The sequence below is a fragment of the Tamandua tetradactyla genome, chromosome 10 (genome assembly GCF_023851605.1).
Source record: "Tamandua tetradactyla isolate mTamTet1 chromosome 10, mTamTet1.pri, whole genome shotgun sequence".
NCBI lineage: Eukaryota > Metazoa > Chordata > Mammalia > Pilosa > Myrmecophagidae > Tamandua > Tamandua tetradactyla.
Genome location: NC_135336.1, coordinates 61064370 through 61085692, shown reverse-complemented (window position 1 = coordinate 61085692; position 21323 = coordinate 61064370). Strand labels below are relative to the sequence as shown.

At 31.1% G+C, this 21323-nt stretch overlaps 1 long non-coding RNA gene across 1 annotated transcript in view; it reads left to right on the top strand.

Annotated features, from left to right (window-relative positions):
- The first annotated feature begins 1772 nt into the window (after window positions 1-1772).
- Window positions 1773-21323, top strand: part of LOC143647951 (uncharacterized) — a 282296-nt gene continuing 262745 nt past the window's right edge. Inside the window, exons 1-2 of the long non-coding RNA XR_013158272.1 lie at window positions 1773-1833; window positions 7820-7862. This is a non-coding gene — a long non-coding RNA (uncharacterized LOC143647951). The remainder of the gene's footprint in view (window positions 1834-7819; window positions 7863-21323) is intronic.

The window sequence follows — 21323 nt, the reverse complement described above, 5'->3', positions numbered from 1 at the left end:
AATTACCTTATTATAGTTGTTCGCATGACAAATGTACTTGATCAGTGTTTCTTCTTGGGAATAGTTGAGCTTATCCAGAGGCAAAAGTTGAAAGGAAATGAGAGTTAACTAGTAATCCTAAGTGTAATACATCAGCATTTCTATAAAAGTATTCAAGAAAACCTTATCAATTACTCTTTATGTCAACGGAAAGTACTTCCTCTATTCCCTTATATCACCTCTTTTTGAGGATTTATTTAAGTGATTTCTTAAGAATGGGGATTTAGATAACAGAGAAACTTATGTTTTCTTTTCAAGTCCCATAAGTTATCCAGATTTTAAAAATATGTTCAGATATGTTCATCACCCAAGTTTTGGCCAATATGGTGACCATACATATTTAACTAAATACAAACTTATTCAAATATTTCTATAAGGAAAAAAAAATAACAATTGGCAAAAATAGTGGAATTAAAACTGAGTGGGATTACTAAAATATCTGACTTAGAAATAATTTTTAAAATAAAATTTATTTCAAGGAACAGTCATTTCAAAATATTTCCAATTGGCTTACTCTTGCTTCTATTGGAAAGCAAGATATGGAAATCAAAGGCATTGCCAAAATAGTTATATTAACTTTCGTGTCACTATTTAAAGAAATGTTTTAAATATGTCTCCTGGCTCTCACAATATTAAATAGTGACATATAAAAGTTAACTGACTTTAGTTATCATTACTTAGAAATTAATCATAGAAAGATGGGTTTCATTGTTTTATACATTTTTTTCTTCAATTCATGTGAAATTAATACAACCTAGATCATTCAAGCATCATTATGTCTTCTTTCTTGGAAGAAATTGTGTTGTGTGAGTATTTTTTTTATATACTTACAACAATGCATTACTAGTTGAATACGAAGTTATGTATTACCAACACTACCTTGGATGTTTCTTCACATCTGTTGTGATCATTGGAGTTAGTCATGTCAAATCATAAATATATAAGAATATTCTTAATGTTTTGCCATTTCTGCTTTCAAAAAAATGTGACAGGTCCAGATGACACACGGCACAGAATGATACAGATACAAAACTTTTACAACCACCTGGCCAATATACCAGTTTACTGACATATTATGTACATTAATTAATTAATGATTGTGTTTTGGACTTTATTAATATGTAATCTTCCTTGCGTTTTTGTAATTTTATAAGAATACATTGAGCTTATAAAGAATGTGATACATGCGAGTAAGAACTGAACAATATTTTTTAACCTGTAGATTATGACCCACAAGTGAATCATGTTAACAGTTTAGATGTTTATGACCAGTATGAGGTAATAGAAAATATGACTAATGAGAATGATTCTTGTGTTTTAGTTAAATAAATTTGCACATGTTCCTATGCATAAATGTGCTTACAGAACCATCTCAGACAATGCATTTTTAAACAATGAGCTTAATATTTCTAATTTTTAAACCTTCATTGTGTGAAAAAATGGGGAAAATAAATATTTCAGCTAGTTTTTATATTATAATTGACTGATTTTTTTTTAACATAATGATGACATTTAAAATGTCACATAAAATGATCTGGTAACTTATTTTTAATGTGTCTTTAAAAAATCCAGTATAAGTGATTCTCATTAATTTTTATTTTATTTATTTTTTTAGTTAGAGAAGTTGTAAGTTTGCAGAAAAATTGTGTAATAAATACAGTGTTCCAATTTCCCCATCCCGACTACGGTTAATACTTAACACAAGTGTGGACAATGCTTTTCTTACTTGGACTCTGCTCAGACTCTGAAAACCTCTGATGTGGCGACTAGGAGTGGAAGCAGCCGTAGCAACGAGTAAGCTGAACCCACGTTTGAGGACACTAAGATTTTAGAGCAGGGATTTCATTTCTGTTCATTAGAATCACCTGAAGTTACTTTGCGAAACTATAGATGAGTGGTTTCTTAAATCTAAGTGCATGGCAAACATTTGCGGTGGGGTGATTTTGACATGTTTAGTTTTTTGTTTTGTTCTTAGAGTTCTCTGGGTCATTTTGATATGAAGACAAGTTATAAAGCCTCTGCCATTGAGATTTCTACACAGAGTAACAATCATGGGGCTTCATTTATTATTTTGCTTTCATGTTGCGATGTTTAACAATTGACATCTTAGGATTTGAGGATATTTAGACACAACAACACATTAATAATGAAAAGGGAAATTGGGTGCACTGTGCAAAATTAAGAGATTTTTCTATATTACACAGTATGCTTAGACATTTTGTTTTGCTGTTTGCACTAAACACTTGAAAGGAATGACATAGAGACAAGTAAAATGGTTAATTGATCAAAGTGCAAGTATTAAGGACATTAAGAATGCAGTAATTGATTTTCTATCCTCTTTCTATTAGTTATATATTAGCTCTAGGCAAACAGTTATTAAGGAAATTTTTTTGGCTCTTTTGGGGGGAAGGTTTTTGTTGCATTTTAAATCTGCATCATCTTCCTTTTTTTCCCCTAAAGTCCAGCTGTCCTCTTATTTTGGTATCCACTATACTTATAGTCTCTTTTTCTTCTTTATTACTGTCAAATATATTACATATTTTTTCACTACAAGATTAATAGCAATTAAAACATTGCAAGAGATACAGAATATCTGGCATCTGTTTAGAGATGTACAATGATTGGGGACTACTAAATTCCTGAGATGTAGTAAACTATTCCTCCTTCATTTGTCCCTTACCATCTTTACTTTTTTCCTATTGTTTCATATATTAAATGTCTAAAGTTTGGAGTGAAAGGATGCTAAGTGAATGAGTAAATTTCAACCTGTGTTACTTTTACTATGTGCTGCTTATTTTGTCCTGCTTAATTGAGCTGCTCTTTTGCTTGTAACTTTCAAAGTGAGTGGAAAGTCAAATTCAGAGATGATCTAAATGATATAAACAAGTTTGACCAGACCTGGTGATGTGAATACATTTGACATCTATTTACATGTGTGAGTAGGACGAGGATATGCAAGGCTAACTTTGAACATTTTGATGGTTTTTAAGAACAGAAGGTCAGAATTCAGCAACATATGTTGAAATATAAAATGAAAAGATCACAAAATTTTTTAAAAAAGTAAAGTCATTTCAAAGTTTATATTTTAATTTTACAAATTCTTCTGATATTTAATCTGCAGGCTGCTTATGCTTTGTGTTGGGGATTTATGCTAAATTTATTTTCACTGATATGTACTTTCTGAAAGATTACTTGCAAAATTTCTATAATGACTATTAGGATGGGTATTTGAACAGCTTTGAACAAAAGAAGTCGTCTCTTTTAAGAAAAGTTAACTTTTCTTATAAAATTGAGTGCCACAAATATAATTTTTTTGCATTTTTTAAGTAACAGACTCAAGCATAGATGTGCTAACGCTCAAACTCTTTACTTTAAAGCATATAGTCAGACACTAATTTATCCAACACAAGGTTTTAAAGTATGAAAAACATTAATTATGGCAGCAAGATAATGAATGTCTGAAGTTAAACAAAAGGGATTTTTTTTTCTAAAGCTCACATATGAATCATGCTATGCAAGTATAGTAGTAAACAGATTTATCACTATGAAAAAGACCCATATCTGTTTCTTTTTAAACAGAACAAGATGGATAACACCTTTATTATGAAGAATTATTTATAACCAAACATTATTTAAAATCCCTATCATTTGTTCATTTACAAGTCTGGCTCCCCATTAGACAATAATCACCTTCAAGGAACAGCACGTTTATCAGCATGTCTGAGACCTCTTAGTGTTTAAATGAGTGACTAAAAGGAAGAAGAATTTGGTTATTCAGATTCTCAGCTATATTATATTTATGGATGTTTACATATCAATAAATTCATGATCTCAATAATTTATCAATGTTTATATAAGTAAATAAGTACATTTGACTCTCTGGGATAATTTAATTATTTTTACACTCAGAATATGCCACCAAGATATGTAATTACTAATAAACTTTCTGGCACCTAAAAATGCAATTATTGTTTAGCCAAGTTATAGATCTCTGGTAAATCTTGCCTTGGTTTGTATTTTGGCTTATAGTATATAGGAGTAAGTCTTATTGATAGCAATGGTTTCTCACATTTGTCAACATGTCCCAGGCTGAAAGATCTACTTCAATATGTAGATAATGAAAGTAAAATACAAAGAAGTAAAATCAGAGTTACCTTTGCAGCCAATTCAGAAATAGGCTTTCAGGAGCACCTCTAGTATTACATCTTGTATAGTTTGTCTATTGACTGTGTATAATAGATACTTCTCACGTGATACCCACAATATAATGACTTGGTAAATTAGGTGTTATTAGACTTTTTTTTTTCCAAGAGAGTTCATATCAGAGGTTGGCAAACAAGGCCCTTTAGAGAAAAAAAAAATGCTGTCCCCTGATTTATACTATTTTCTAAATGATGAGGATTTTATAAAAAGAAAACAAGTTTACCTGGACACAACCAAGTCCTCCAGCAAAACATGTGAAACAGAGGATATTTTAAAAAGACAAACCAACCTTAATGTCAATTTACTTGGGAAGGTTGACTTGGGGAGATTGATTAGTGAGGAAAAGAAGAAATTTGGAATGTACAAATATAAAAAAAGGAAACTAAAATAATGGGAACTCATTGAGACTAGGAGGCTAGTATCCTTATCGAGGCTACAAGTTCAATGAAAATCAGTTAAATGCATAATGACAAACACCTTGGTCTTGCTTTGAACTTAATTAGATGTGACTTAAGTCCAGAAGTTTAGAGCTTGACAGCTTTTAATATTAAGAGCAAAACAGGAATAGAGTTGCTGAACAGATGGAATTTTCTGGAAGGAAATGGGGACCCCGAGCCTGAAAGGGCATCACTGTGTGTGTGTGTATGTATGTATGTTGAGAAAGTTATTTTAATTCAAATTTTAATATTAAATGTGTGCATGTCATAGAAGGTCATGCATATGCTAAATCATGTTTTAATTGTTTCCATAAAGAATGTGTTTATTTAGAACAAGAGAAGAAAGGGATGAGGACTTACAAAGTAAAAAGTGAAAGGGACACTGGACTTCACAGTTCCAGGGGAACTAGATTATAAATCAAGAGCTGTACAATACTAGGAAAACCCTCAGTTTCTATAGATTTTACTTTTTCATATTTAAAATATAAGGACTGATCTCTAGCACATAACCAGAAGTTCCTCCAACCTTAAATTTATATATGTACTCTAGCTTCTGGGAACTAGGGGATTTTATATGCATATACCCTAATAAGGGAAAGTGAAAATCACTATGAACTTCTGACACAAGCTTTCCACAAAAGCAAGGCCACAGAGCATGTTAGAAACACAATCCCCAGCTGCCCTGCTATCACTGTAATGGTTCAAATGATATGCAGTTTCTATCCTGGGAGGCTACTGTGGTCTGTTAAGGAATCTGATACACTATTCAGCTTGTCCCATGGCTATATTTAAAAGAAAAAATGATTATGGACACATTTAGATGACATGTTTAAAGGACGCAGGTTACATTATTTATTTTCACTTTTGAGTTATACATGCCCCCTATCTACATTAATTTAATTGCAGTTTCCATCCATGTGGGACATCATAGTCTGCATTGCATTTAAAGTGATAGTTTGCTTGCAACTATGTATTTTAGAAATAAGCATTACAGAAAGTGTGATAATGCATAATTATATAAAAAAATGGATGAAAACAAATCTATAAATAGAACATCAGCCTGACAGTTAAAATCATATTGTGTCTTGAATATAGTCTACACATACAGAAAATTTTAAAATTAAAGCGCCTCATTGATAAAATGCCAATCTCCTAGAAAATGTGCAATATTTAGTTTATTATAAAATAATGGGTAGAATTTTCCTTTCTGATATAATTTCAAAAAGTGACAATTTTCCCATAATTATGGTAATGATAATTTAGAATTGGCCCTCTCATAAGAATCTAGGACAGTCTACAAATAATAAACAAAACATAAAGCTATCTGGGACTACTGCCCAGATTATCTCAAATATGTATAATGGAGGAAACAAAGAAAGTAGATACTTATATGCACAACTGATTCCATGAGGAGGCAAAAAAAAAGAAAGGAACAGTAATTGGCCAAAACTGTAGTGGAAAATAATTACAGGCTACTTACGAATCTCCTTTGTAAGGAGCTATGTGTTTTTAAGAAGAGTTTTCTTTTCCTTTTGTAATCTTCAGAATTCCCTTTGAGATAAATAGAAAAGTAGCAAAAAGAACTAACTATACTTCCACCATTATGCACATAGGTGAAAAATAACCCAGGGAAACTGAGATTTAACCAAAGTGTGCAAATCTGTCCTAACCATGTTAATTGGAAAATCAGCATATTCCAATTAGAAATTCTACCTCTCAAAACAGATATTATGGAAAATGAATTACATTTTTATTGGTAAATATCAACCTAGAATTGTTGTTTTACATGCCTAAAATTGCCAAAATTCCTCCCTAATGCCCCATCGAAGTGGCATTCCAGTTTATTGAATCACAAAACACTGTGATTTTTATTCAGTTTTAATTAAAAAAATGACTAATGAAATTTTTCTTTTTGAGCTTTACCAAGTAAAAGCAAAATTACCAACCAAATTCCCTTTATACAAACAAAAATTCCCTTTATATTTGAAATTCTATGCTCCTGGATTTTACTAGAAAACATCTTAACTTTGATTTTTGCTTTTGGACGTGACTACTTCAATTATATTTTCATTCATATGTTTGTTCACTCTTGAAAAAGTATATGCTTTTCTACTATATTCTAACACTGTGCTAGATGTTGGAATCAAAAGATAAATCTAATTTCTGACCCTATGAAATTAAAAAAGTGTCATCAAAAAATTAAGAATCCAATGAGGGTTTATAGGCTCTAGCCTAAAATATGCAATATGAAACATAGATTTCTAATGTGCATGTGATCATTTCGTAAATTTGACTATATTAGGACTATATAAACCAAATGTAATATTTTACCTGCTAGACCTATGGAGTACTTAACTGCTTAGTTCAGATGAAGGGAGGTAACTCTATGTAATCCACACCTCATTTACAGGAGAGACTGTGATGCCTTATATATTTAGGCTGCTGTCTCAACTTTTGAAGAAGGTAGAAAGACAGGAAAATGTCCACTCTTAAGGATCATGAATGCTTTCTTCTCCACAATCATGCCAACTGTTTAATTATTTTGCTCTTCCTCTTATATCACAAATATAAAGCAGCATAAGATAGCATTTCTAATCTTACCATTGACCTATCATCATGCTCTTGAGTAACAGACAGCACGTTTATTGAGAAATTTCATTTTTTCTAATGTAAATTGTATCTGATTCTTAATAAAGCTGCATTCTTAACACTCGCAGTCACATAAATGTGGGTATATGATAGATAACTGCAGTAGAACAAGAAACAATACATTTGTAGTAAGGATATTTCTAAAGTCTTTGGAGAACTAATATGATCCCACCAAACCTTTGTTCATATTTTTGTTTTGATTCATTGTCTGCTAGTCATAGAAAATAACTGACAAGAAAATATGTCTTCAACTTAATAAAAATGTGCCTGCTGCATAGGCATCTGTACAGGCTATTTTTTCCTATGCAGTTTTGGAAATAACTGATTCCGTTTGATTTTGTCACAACCATAAAGATCTCTGGGGAACAAAGGAAAATAGAGTTGGAATGAGAGTTGTGATTGTTTATCCACTATATCTTATTTGGCCCATTGCAAAGCTCAGAATGATATACCTTTGAAACTAATACCATTTTTGTTTCTTTCTGTTTTAGGTAAGCACATTAATCATTCCGGGTGTAATCAGAGAGCATCAAGGTAAAAAGAAAATGTAGCATAATTATATCTCATAACAATGCTCAATATGCAAATATATATGATGATTTGGAAAAATTTGTTAAAGCTAAAATTATTTTTGAAACCAAAGACTGAAACTACCTTTAGAAAATCCCAATGCTCTGTTTTATTTTTGCTTAATTGTAATATTAATGCTTCAATCTTGCAATACTGGTGACTGTAAATCATATGACATTTGGAAATGGTTTTTTTAATTCTAATAATACATAAATACATTAAAATATGAAACATGCGAATCAAAACAGACAAAATATAAAATTATGCTGTTATCTTATGTAAATTAATATATTTTACAGCATATATTGGATTAAACAAATTGAAATATAACAGAAATATTTTCAAATACTAGGAGATATTTCTTATATATATTGTTTTTAAAGGACACAACGAATATATAACTGAGAAAAATAGACTGATTTCAATTGATAACATTTATTATTCTGAAGGTTAGTTATCACCATATATGAAATAAGTTTCCCCTAAAACAAATAAATCATTTTCTACAAGAAATCTTCTATGGTTTATAATATGCACAATTTTGTTTTGTTTTTTTCTATAGTAAATCAGATCCTAGTTAAACATATAATTTTGGCATTGAAAGTTAACAGAAGAAGCCAAATGTAATTATAGTTACAGGACAGCATGGAATAACCTTCTAGAGATATATATGTATTATGGGGAAGCACTTTATAACACCTTCTAGAAATATATGTAATACTTTAATATATGCGAAGAAATATTTGGTCCAGTTTCAACATTTAAAAATTTTCAAGCAAAATAAAAGGATGCTTTATTTCCTTTAAAATTAACCTGCTTCTTGCATTTTTGAATTGAAGCCCAGGAAATTACAACTTTGTTAGTGCATATACTGTGCAGTTAATGGAAGGCATTTTTAGGGATGCAAAGTTCAAACCTGATGCATTTTGGAACTTGATGGTTCAGGAACCTACATAGCTTTAGTACTCTTGAATTCTGTAGTGTGGGAAGGAAAAGTGAGTGCTCACTATCTCAGAAATGGACAGATTGTAATTAGATGTGTAGAAGAAACACCATTATTCAGTTATAAGGTTTTGATAATAAATAATGTTTTAATTGATCCGTCAGTGGTGTTCTCCTTTCTCCAAATGAACACTTGAATCAAATCTCTAGAAACCAGAAAGGCTAACTTTTATTTTCATTTTTAAATGATTATGTTGAAAGATGTGATTTATTTTCTAAATGAGATAATTTGATAGTTATTTAAATAAAATATTATATCAATGTGAATATGATGCAAATAAACTTTTCTGGCAGTGGAGTTCAGAGAATGAAGAATTTACTTGGTTGTTGTTTTACTCCCCCTTTTACCTTTCTTTAATATGAGTCATTGGCATTCTTTGCTAAAGTGCTTTTTATTTTTAATTAGGAACTAATGTATAATTGAGTACATTGAGCCCATTTTCTATTAGCATAGGTAATTATCTACAATGTGTGCAAGTATGATAAACTTTTAATTTGTAATAGAAAGGGTTTAGTAATTATGAGTTTCCTTTGGAAAATTTGTAATTATTTGTGTGAGATTAAAAATATATTTTAAATCATATATTTAATTCTAAAAATGTTTCTTCTTATGAAAATATATATGTAAAGAAAAAAAAATTCAATTTTAGTCAATGTGACCATAGTCAGTGGAGAAAATGAAATACAGGCATAACATCACAGCAATATAAATTTTAAAAAAGCTATAATCTCAAAATGAAATATTTGACCTATTTTTTAACATTCAAAAACCTGAAATTCAAGTGAAGATTCGTAAATTATTGATTGAAAAGTCTCAAACAGAAATTCTTTGGTTTCAAACTTTTGTTGACAAAAAAATTTCTAAAATGTATTGGCATTGCTCTTTTTACTTACAATATTATAAATATAATTTAATCTTTCTTTAATGACTGTTAAAATCCATTTCAGTAAGTGGACTAATAAAACCAGTGAAGGATATGGTTCAGTGAAGGAAGTAAAATATTTGTGGGTGCTTTTACCAAAACAAACAAAACACAAAACACATCACCTATCTCAATCCTCAGTTTATCTTATTGCCAATTGTAATCTTCTCCCACGAATCAAAGGTAGAACAAACTTTCTGGTGTTTACTGTTAGTTAAATTTCAACTGGATAAGGATGCGTTTAATGTTGGCATTCCAGACTACATGATATATGTTGCTTGTCCACTTGAGGCTATGCTTTGAATGTGAACACCCAACAATGATATTATGAGCCTGAGATTGATAGCTATTTGATTTAGCCACATCTGTTGTTGTTTGATGTACTCTAAGCAGATGCTCTTCCTTGAAATTCAACATGCAATTTGATTTACTCTCATAGCATATAACCTTGGCAGATGAATACCGCTGCTATTTATGTACAAGTATTGGAATTACCAGTTGTACGTGCCTTTGGTCAAGCAAATATCTGTAGATTGGGTCAAACATCATTAACTTTAATAACAGTGACAATAGACAAACTCTTCCAATCACTTCCTCCATAATTTGACAGAGTTCTTTCAGGTTTCAGGGCATCTAACATCACTTTTCAAATAGTAATTCTTTATTTTAATGCTCTTGGAAAATTAGCAAAAATGCAACAATATTTATTATCAGTGCTAACAGTGTTCAGTGTTAACAATCCAATGATATGATGTTTTTTCCTGTTTGTCATTGTATTTCAAACCTGACAGATTATACAAAGTTGTAGTGAGAAAAATACCCGGAGACAGGAAATACTGTTTGATTCTCCTTTTACATTTTTAAAATGCCACAACACAATAAAAACCAACATAATTGTAACTGAACCATACTGTTTCATGGTTTATATGGGGGTACACAGGGATTTAATATATATATAAGACATATTGCTGAGGATTAGAGTGTTGCGATCAATGTTTTATGGAGCAGAAAAAATATATATATTAAAACAAATTAAAGTGCTTTGGTCCTAGGAAAAAAATTCACATTATATAATGTTATAATAGAGATCACGTGCATAGTATTTCTAAGGAGAGTTTGATGTCCTGTAATGAAATATACCTCTGATTTCCTTCTTCCAGGGAATTCCCTTGTTCAGTGTTAACAATCCAATGATATCTTGTGACCTTTTCTATGCAAATATGAACAATTTGAGGCTCTCACATACTCTCATGCATTGCTCCTTAAAGGGACATTCTTAATTGCTTTTATAGTCTCAATTTTATTTTAACCTCCATTACCTATATTATCTTCTTTGAAGCTTGAAATTAACTTTTCTTTCTGCACCATTTTTTCCTGTTCTATTTTGGTAAGCAATGACTTTACTTTTCCACTGAATCTAAGGGGTTTCTTCCCATATATGCATGATTAATTCAGTATGATAAAGTAATTTTTATCACATTATTCTATTAACCACATTCACTGAAATAAAATTGTGTTTTTCTCTTCTATGGTGATCAATCAATGATATACTGTGCTTTTGTATATGGTAGTAACGCAAATAATACTATAATAGAATATATATTTTTGGGAATTTACATAATGAGGTATTTTTACACTATGTCATCTAGTTTCTTATTTAACTCAATCTCTTTATGATTAGCAGATAAACATCTTTTAACTGACTGATGTGGAAATCAATTCAATGACCATAGAACTCCTTAGAATGATATTCTAAATAGAGATGAACAACCCCATTTAGGTCATAATTTGAAATGAGAGAATAGGTTGTTTAAAAAAAGAAATTCCTTTCAAATTTTCTTTTTCTACCTAAGTGTTTCATTGGGGGCAGACTGAACATGTCAGTCCTTCCTTAAAGTTAAATATATTGTTCTTGAAATATGCTCCTATGACTTCTGAATTATGAGCAATGACAATGCGTATTTCCTTATTCTTTTAGAATGAGGCCATTTATCCTTTGTTTGTCTTCTTGTAATTAGAAAATGGAGAATTTTTTAAAATTTAAAAAAATTTTTTTTTTCCACATGGGCAGGCATCAGGAATTGAACCTGGGTCTCAGCATGGCAGGCAAGAATTCTGTCACTGAGCCACCATCACATCACCCAGAAACTGACATTTCTAAATTGTGCAAATTTGTCATCCTCATTATGGAAACTAAACCTAATATAATTATAATGAGAAATGATTAAGTATTTTAATGTCCCAAAATGGCAATGGATGTGCATTCAGAAGAAAATTTCAATAATATCATGATCATTCTGGCTTCAATGCCACAGTCCTCAAATATTTAGCACGCTTACATGAATAAGCAATTGATAGTAAAATTTTGCCCAAGAAAGTTTCTGAACAGAGATCCTGCATCCAATTTCCCTTTGTAATTCTCCTTCACCTAGTGCAGTGCTTTGCACACTTTTAGGAACTTACAAATAAGTATTTGTAAGTTCTTTTTGGAAGTGCTATTGTGGTTGAATAGATTCATTTGTTAGATTGAATCTAAAAAGAGTTTTATCTGTCTTAAAACTGTTAAATGAGGGAAGGATAGGTAGACAATTTGATGAATGAATAGATAGATAGATAGATAGATAGATACATAGGTAGAAACATAGATAGATGGATAGATAGCAAATAATGACTTCCTTTGAAAATTATCATTCAATGTCACGGACAAAGATTGCCACAGATTTTAGAAATGCAAGCATTGGTATCTAATTTTAGGCCTCTAAACAGTAAATATTTAATGTAGTTTTAATTTCTTTCAGAATCTGTGCCAAGTTCTTTAGATACATAAGGCAGATGGCATGAAGCCTATTCTCCAATAAGTCATGATCTAGTTGATTCACAAAAGCTAAGTTTATTATATTTTATTATATAAAATAAATGTAAGAAACATGGTCCAATTTGGCATAGGAATTTTGCACAGACAAAACTTATTTTTAAAATCATACTTCTAAAATGTGGTGTGAACTCTCTCTCTTTAGTGGCCTGACATTGAACACTGAATAAATTCCCGGAAAATTCCAAAACTAAGTGTCCATCATTTGTTTATCACGATTTACAATATATATTTTACCCAACCAAATTTGGGGGTTCATTTACCTAATATACTTGCAGAATACCTGTTTTCTATGATTCCTTTGAAGCCTTTACCTTTATTGGCCATGCTTAACTTCCTTATAATTTATTAGAATGTAGATAATTAGGCACTTTCATTATTCTACAAAATAATGCTCTTCACATTCTATTGTAAGATCACAAACAGCACTCTATAGTTACCTAATCTCGTGTCTGAAGAAAAACATGATATAATGTTATTGTTAGTTCTTTTGTATAATATTCAATTTTATTCCTTTTTCTGTGTGAAATACTTTAAGAAACACTAAATATAATATTCTTGATGCTACCACTGCTTGTAGTCAGCCTTAAGACCTACTGTTTTGGGACTATTTCAAATGAATTCATTTTGAATTCATTCTGGAATTCTTATACTGAAATTATATAGAACAATACTATTTTCCTCAATTTATATGCTAACTATTAATAAGAAAAGAAAATCAAAATTATGCAGTAATTTTACATCAGTTACCCTGAGCGGTCAATATTATTAAAGCCATATTACCATCATGATTTTAATAATCATGGAGTCAATGTCATGGAAACCAAAACTAGCTATGCCTGACTCTCAAATCCAAAGTTTTAGACATTTAGTTTGCTCTTTTAGCTTCATGAATGCTTTTTGAACCTAGAAAAAGGAAAATACCTGTCTAGAAATTAATTTATATATTATATGCATCCCATTTTCAAACAGTGGTCATATGAATTCTGTACCAAAATTTCTCATTCATTAATTAAGCGCTCCTCAATGCAAGCACTGAAAGAATTTTTATTTTTTAATGGAAGGAATTGGGAGGGTGATAAATATAAATACAGTGTTCATTATATTTTTTCCTAATTGGCAGCTGAGTTTTTATAGACAAAGATATTGAGGTGACCTCTAAAAGCATACTAGTCTTTCTGTTATGTTCCTGTGTATGATTTATATTTGATTTAATATGCCATGGGAATAAAGAACTAAGATTAAAGTCTCTTTTTAGTCAGTAGATTAAATTTTGCCAGTGAACAAACATTTTGTATTTATCAAACAACTAGACATATTTGTCTTTATCCACTAAATATTTAGTATTTTCCTCTGTCTTAAATATTTCATCATGTATTCCTGTGGTATTATACCAAATATCTAATATCTAATACATGTATCATTGAGAGAACAACAAAAGAACATTGTTGTAGTCTTATGTTCCAAAAGAAATAGGATTTCAAATAGCATGGAAAAAAATTATTTTTATGTTTACTATTATTAAAAGGTCATATCCTAGAAGACATATCAATTTAAAATTTTAATACTTTTACTTTTTGAGGTGTCAAAGTGTTAAATAGTTGTTCCCAGTATTAGTTTTCTATCATTTGCAGCAAATTAACATGAACTGAATGCCTTAAAACAAGACAAATATCATCTCACTCTATGGGTCATGGTTTCACATGTTTTATCCCAATTTTCTGCTCCAGGTCTCACCAGGCTAAAATCAAGCAGTCTTTCAAGCTGCAAGTTCATCCAAACTCACTGGTTTGGGCAGCATTTGTTCCACTGTGGCTATAGGATTGAGTGTCTTTCCCTGTTGGCTGAGGACAGGTCTCAACTTGTCGAGGCCACCTCCATTTCCTTGCTAAGACTCTCTCCGTAACATGGCAGTTTGTGTCTTTGAAAACAGCGTGACAATTGTTCTCTTCAAAGAGGGCCCAGGCATCTTCAATGGACTCCTCTGATCAGGTCAGAGCTACCCAGAGTACTTTCCTTTTTGATTAAGTGAAAGTCAACCAATTAATAACCTAATTATAAAAGTGATGTCCATCATAATCACTGGCCAAGCCCACTCTCAAAGGGAGTCAAAATATAAAGGGCAGATCAGCAACCTTAGGAGCTCTGTTTCTTCTGGTTCTCATACCAAATTAGCTCAAACTGGGTGACAGATAAAAAAAAAAAAAAAAAAAAAATTACTCTCTTCCAATTCTGGAAGCCAGAAATCTGAAGTCAGTTCACTGGTCCAAAATCAAGGTGGGGTCATGCTGGCTCCAGAGGATCTAGGGGAAAATACATTCTTTGCCTCTTCCTGCTTCTGTGGCTGCCAGCATTCCTTGGTTTGGGGTCATATCACTCCATTCTCTACCTTTGTGAACTTATTGTCTCTACTTTTCCCATTTATATTAAATTTGTCTCTGCCTCTCTTTTAGAGAGACCACTTAAGACCACCATGGATAATCCAGTATAATCTTTTCATCTCAAAATCATTAACTCAATCACATTTGCAGACCATTTTTTCTTACAAGATAATATTTACATGTTCCAGGGATTAGACATTTTTCAGGCTACTATAGGGGCCATTTTAGAATTCTAACAACCACATTCCTTTAACTAAGAAAGCTTTATTATATATTTCAGCATACTTTAAGACTATTTATGTTTTCTTCATTAGTTTCATAAAGAGCCTAAAATAACATAAATACACCGTGCATACATTTATAATATACAATATAATACATTATATAATATAGGTATAAAACTAGGCAATAATCTACATTAGGTATGAGAGACACTTTTCATCTCCTTGGCAATACTAATTGAATAGGACTGGCTGTACTAGAAAAGGATTTTTAATTCTCATACAGACTTAATTAGAAATGGTCATGTGTGGAGAACATGCAGAAATACCACATATTTGCCCTTCAGATTGAACTACGATAATGAAAGATACCTAGGAATCATTAAAAAATGGAATAAAAAATAAATACCTAAGCAATATATTCTCTTTAAAATTAGTATTTGATTTTCTTCTGTTTAATCTTATTGACTTCTATAAAAGTCATATTGGATCTTAATTTCAGGCATTGATTTACTCAACTGTATTTTTATGGCAATCTTAAATTGATCTTTTTTTTTCTATGTATAATCCTGGCTCTTCTACTAATTAGATCTGTGATTTAGTTTTTTGATATTGGGGTAATAACCATCTCACGTGTTCATTGCAAAAATCTAGTATTGTATGACCTACATTATATTAACATGACCAAGCATCATTATTTTTGTCTTCATTTTACTCTTTTATATTCATAAGTAAATTAAATCTGTACATGTTTTGGAGAACATGACCTATAAGTCTGTGATTCTAATGCCATATAAATGCAGAAGTTTCATTGAGTTTAAAGTTAAAACACACCCAAGTTACCTTGATTTTCTATTTGGAAGAAAGACTACATATTTTGGCAAGGCCTTGCATTTATTCAAATATATGAATAGAAGTTACAAAAAATAGTTCAAGCACAGTTTTTTATTTTAAATCCACTGAATTTGAAAGAGATTTTATAATGAAGGAAAGCTCTACTCTACTGAATAAAAACTGAAAAATACATTGAGAAACAGAATGTGTATTTTATTAACAATTAATATTCATTTTCTCAATTTAATGCACTGAAATTTGTCAACAGTGCCATTGTCCCTGGACACCTATGTGAAATATCCATATGTTTATTCATTTTAATTTATTTTGCATGATATGCTTACTTAGTGTGCGATTAAAGGGCACTGTTACAGACATAAACTTCAAGTTTTCTATTTCAGAACTATGAGTGAACAATATTATCTATAAATTTCTGTTGTTGCAGTTCCAAATAACTTCACCAAGTAGTATCATGAAACACACACACACAAAACACAGATTATTGTACATTGTTTATTGAAAACTGCCATATATGCATAATACACATTGCACTTAATACATGAATAACTCCAATGTAAATAAAATGCATTTATCACTTCTTAATCAAAATACTTTCACAATTTTGGCATGTATGCATGTAAATATATTATGTATTTTTCTCCAAGAATACAATGCAGAGTATGAATTTTCATAGCAAACAAAGAAGAAGAAAAGCAATGTTTTAAACACAGATTCTGTGCCATGTATTGTGATATAAAACTTTATTTGCATTGTTTCAATCAATTTTTTTAATTACCAATTTAGGCAGATAACAGAATCCTAGTTTTCTGCTGGAATTGTTTTGAATAATGGAACATTTGAACGTTTCTTTGCTTCATCTTCTATTTGATATGCAGCCACCTCTAACTAGGGTTAGACAGGAGAATTTCACCCCAATTGCTTTGGTTGTCCTAATAAATTCTTTTAAATGTATACAATAATTTAAAAATCAGACTGATTTTAGGTAACTCTGAACTAGAAAATTTTGGACATTTGCATCCAAATCATTGTGGATTTACATAAGGACAGTATTTTTGTCCTTTGGTGAAATGCTTTTAGTTATAGTTTAGTAAATGTTGAGTTTAAATAGATAAGTTAATTTGGATGTTTCAGTGGGAATTTGTGTTACTTCAAAAAAACAAAAGGTGGTATAAGAGAATTTTTCTTCATAAAGGATTAAGTATCACCATTCAAGTCTATATGATATGCCATCTGATTTCCCTTATTAGCTTCCATAAAATTATTCAGCAATCTATTTTTTCTAATGGAATCAATTCTCCTCTAGCAAAGTGAAAATGAAAGCAATTGTCTAGAGAAAGCTAATATAAATTCACTCTTCCTCAAACTGTATAGAAAATTGAAGAAAAATACTTTTTCAGGACAGATTTATGCATGATTGTTTGCATTCACTGTTTAATTCTGGATGAATCATGGCTATATATTTTTTATTTTTTCCCTAGATTTGGGACAAATAAACTATATAACCGAATTAAAGCAACTATCTTAAATGGCCTTTTTCTGAGGATTTAACATTTTCATTTTCCATTACCCAAAGCTCATAGATCTTAGCTAACTATATGCACTTTTCCCCACTCAGTGCTAAGAGCAACTTGGGTTATATGCTTACTGATGACATTTGTATTTAATTGGGTTGATTTAGGTTACTTGTTTATGTTTGCATCTTCATTTATTGAAACAATGGATTGTTTGGAGCTTGTTTGCTTTAATGGTTGTAGGTCTGTGACTTTAACTGGAAGGAATTCCTTTTTTGAAAATGAATATTTTCAAAATGAAAAGTAATTTAAAATTAACAAAATTAAGCCAAATGGAGTTTTAAAAGTCATTAGTTAAGGCACAATGGATATTTAAAATAATCAATCTTCTACAGCAAATTTAAAACACTATAACTCATTTACATATTCAGTGAGTTCATAGAATTCATTCACATTTGACAGGTGAGAGAATTGTGGCAGAGAGTTTAAGAGATTTATGGAAGGTCACTCAGAAAATCAGCAACAGAGCAGGAAATAACATAGAATTCTCTGTCTTTTCTGTATTCTCAAGTGTGGTGATACTCAGTGGTTGAAAATGAATACTGCATCAGCCACTCTCGCAGATGAGAAACTGAGTGCTCCCTTGGGAGGGTGGACCCAGGAAAAATAAATAGTGAAAGCCACTGTTTCAGGGTATGCAAGGCAGCAAAAGATCTTCATATTGTTCTGAATGAATGTTGTATGTAGGTCTGTGAAAATACCTATTTTATTAAAGACAATATTTTCTTTAAGTCTCCTTTTTACTTTTTTTTTTTTTGCCTTGACTTTTTTTTTTTATTAATTAACGGAAAAAAAGAAATTAACCCAACATTTAGAAATCATACCATTCTACATATGCAATCAGTAATTATTAACATCATCACGTAGATGCATGATCATCGTTTCTTAGTACATTTGCATTGGTTTAGAAGAACTAGCAACACAACAGAAAAAGATATAGAATGTTAATATAGAGAAAAGAAATAAAAGTAATAATAATAGTAAAAAAAACAAAAACAAACAAACAAACAAAAAAACCTATAGCTCAGATGCAGCTTCATTCAGTGTTTTAACATGATTACTTTACAATTAGGTAATATTGTACTGTCCATTTTTGAGTTTTTGTATCTAGTCCTGTTGCACAGTCTGTATCCCTTCAGCTCCAATTGCCCATTATCTTACCCTGTTTCTAACTCCTGCTGGACTCTGTTACCAATGACATATTCCAAGTTTATTCTTTTATAGATTTCTCATCTATTGCATCCTACTATTTCTTCTCACTTCACTATTCTGTGCATTCAAGTTTTACTCATTTTCTCTTATGTGACAGTCGGTATATTAATATATTAGGACGTTCCTTGCTTGTTTTCCTTCCCTTCAGTTCTCTCTCTTTCTGTCTTTCCATCTTCCTGTGTCTGTCTGTCTTTATCTCTTTGGCCAATTATATTTTAGGATGGACAGTAATATTTTGATAACAATCTGAAAATATTCTTAAAATCATTTTTCTTTTCCTGATAATCAATCCTCTTTTTTTAGTGATATTGAAAATATTTAATTAAATGATATTTATGGCAGTTCTTCATTCAATCCATACCACAACATTAGGTTTAAGAGAAATAAAAATATCTCTCATTCTTTTGCAGGATAGAAGTGATTCCATTAAATAACCATGAAAAACTTAATATGATAGTCAATATGTGATGTAGCATATATTTCTACTTTAAATTCTATATGGCCATATGTTGTAATTTTGTGATTTTGAAAAAATCTGGACAGTGCAGTTTCAGAGAAATGGGTTTATACACCATACATATTAATGGCCACTGAATCCCATCCTGCCACTATTCTGTTCTGTTTTGCCAAGCAATTAAGAAGCTTATGAATTTGCTGTCTGAGTTAAGAGCAATGGGCAAACACAGCCACAACGTTCCAGAGTCTAAAAAAAGGAGGGGTAAATGACACAAAGTCCAAGTGATTCAGATTTAGGGAATGGCAGATGGACATCACAAGGGTGATGGCCCTTGGATTCCTAACATCAAGAAACTATGGGGAAAACAGAAGAGAGGGAAGGGAGAAAAAGAGGCCACAGCAAGTGCTGTATTTCTTAGTGCTTTAATATAAAAAATTAAAGAACCTGTATATTGTACTGAAACCCCCCAAAAGCAGGACTAAATAATTTGTAGCCTAGTTGTCCCAGGAAAGCAAAGAAACTGAGGGAAGAACAATATATAAGCATCCTTCTAACCACATCCCATGTTAGCTAGATTAAATGTTCATTTATGTGCACATCTCTCTTGCAAGTTGTAAGCTATTTGAGTGTAACCTGTGGGCAAGGAAAGATTCCCACGGATCCTGATTTCTTTCTCACCTTTGAAACAGAGCACCTTTGAAATCAAAGGTCTCCAATATATAGTGAATTAATGAATGTCAACTCAGATTTTCATTTTCAATTCTAAAGTTAGAAGAAGGGAGGCAGTCCAGGCGAAAATATGGGAGTTGGATATGTCTAAGACTCCAAGCTTCTGCATTTGATCATGAACCAAGTCAGGATGCAGAAATAATGTTTTATCCTCATTTGCCAAATGAGATTAATTACTCATAGGGCAATTTGAACATGGAAATATAATCGTATATATAAAATGCTTAAAGTGTATCTTAAGTAATCGACAAAATAATAGCTGGATATGCCTTGGTATATACATCTTTACACAAAAGCAAAAGGAAGAAATTCCTTTCCAAAATATATATCCTCTAAATTGATTGTCTGTCTGAAAATTTTCCTATAGCTTCAGTCGCGAATATCTTTAGTAGAAGACATGATATATCAATAAGAAAGAGTCCCGGTGATTTTATAAGAAACTGATTTTATGTCTTTTCTTTTGCTGGAAAGGAAGCATTAGAGTACATGAACATACTGGCTCTGGAGTAGGGTATAATTACAGAAAGTGAAAAACTGGAAAAAAGGTAAAATAGAGTTGTCGGTATCTACCGGTAGACAAGTAGAAAATTAGCAGTGGCACTTAATCTCAACAAGAAAATTCAACTGGTTATTTACTAGTCAGTCAGAAGTAGGGGCCCCGATTTGAAATACAGTAAGGGACCGATACCCAAAGCATACTATGTGACTCACAATAGATTATCTTAATTACCATCTAAAAATCTGTAAACTATAAATTATTTTCTCCACTTTATAGCCTCGGAAACTGAATCTCCAATAAATTTATCATGTCTGAATTTTCAAAATGAGTAAGCATTTTTATAAATCTTGAATCTAACTTGGCTTTGATCCATACTTTTTCAACCTCATTCTGCAGTGCTTAAGGCTTCTTTTCATGAAATCATATCTTTGAATATTTTAGAGATGTGAATCTAATACCAGGATTTTCAAATACTCTGCATTGACATCCACTATTACATGTACAAAATATATCTAAAATTCCACAAAATCTATAGTTATGTGCTTCTACTCCCATAAGCTTTCCATCATAATAAACATTCAAAGTATTTTTATTCTGAATTAGTGAAATTGACTTTTATAAACAAAATCATTATGGTAAGTGGTTATTCTTTCCTTTAGACTGTTGTTTTTGGCTTTGGCCCTCTCAAAAGACTCTGAGATAA